The sequence below is a fragment of the Juglans regia genome, chromosome 1 (genome assembly GCF_001411555.2).
Source record: "Juglans regia cultivar Chandler chromosome 1, Walnut 2.0, whole genome shotgun sequence".
Lineage (NCBI taxonomy): Eukaryota > Viridiplantae > Streptophyta > Magnoliopsida > Fagales > Juglandaceae > Juglans > Juglans regia.
In genome coordinates, this window is record NC_049901.1 from 26,768,376 (window position 1) to 26,769,406 (window position 1,031).

The following is a 1,031-nucleotide window of genomic DNA, read 5'->3' on the forward strand; positions in this document are numbered from 1 at the left end:
GCCTTTTAGAAATTGAAACTTGAGGGTCCATAAATAGAGGCCTAGTTTCCCTTTGAGGACTTGAAGTGCCCGTGGGTTCCATAAAAAGAGATTGGTGAAGTCCAAGTCCAAGCCCAATCCCTAACCCAAGCCCATGTGTTTCCTTCTGAGGTTTATAGTTATGCATAGCCGTGTATATCTGCAGCCATTGAGATCTCCTTCGTGGGCTGTACTTCATTGGCTCGATGGCGGAGGAAAAATTAGAAGAATCTTGTACTGGTGGAGTAAAGACATCTGCTACTTGCGTCTCTGAAGCTGAAGAGAAAATGGATATTTTTCGATTTGAGGTAAGGTTGCTTGATTTAGTGGTTGCGTCAACAGTGAAAAATTAACTCTTCTTGGTGAAAGAATTAATGATCCTGAATCACTGTAGCTGTACGGTGTTCCTGAGTCTTCCCCCATGGAATTTTCATTTGGCTTTTGCGAGCTCAATGAAGATGAAACCGATTTCTGTAAATCCAGTTTTTTGGCTGAAATGATCTCAATGTGATCATTGGTAAGACTGTTCTGGCCCCTGAGAATGATCTCCTGCTGTTTACTCGCTTGGATGATTTTTTTTCCTTTGTTGTAACTACCGATAGTTGAGACCGAAGGAGAGAAATTTTCTAAGTGCTCTGTTCCTTCATACTGCCCACTATCTGTTTGATAAAATGCCTGACTATTCCATTGTTACTATTAAACTCTGCTATGATCCATGGTCTATACTTTAGTCTTGTAACACTTGTTCTTGTGGTGAGACTTTTTATAAAAGATTTTAGAAAGGACAACGAGAATTACCGTTTTATTTAAAACTTTTTACTTGCATACCTAGAGTGCAAGACTCTATGTTTATAAAATAAAAAGTGCTTTAGCAATAAAAGAGGATTAAAGCGGAAAACATTAATTTTTACAATAAAAAGACCTCTCGTACATTTAAAACTCATGCTTAGACTTCCGTGCTCTTCCTCATGGGCCGTGTCCGTCCTGACCGTTCAATTCCTGTTGGGGGGAGG

General features: G+C 39.7%; 1 long non-coding RNA gene across 1 annotated transcript; it reads left to right on the forward strand.

Annotated features, from left to right (window-relative positions):
- Nucleotides 1-200: 200 nt before the first annotated feature.
- LOC108981752 lies at nt 201-800 on the forward strand. Its single transcript, XR_001994609.2, has 2 exons — nt 201-326; nt 413-800. It is a non-coding gene; the product is annotated as an uncharacterized LOC108981752 (long non-coding RNA).
- Nucleotides 801-1,031: the final 231 nt, after the last annotated feature.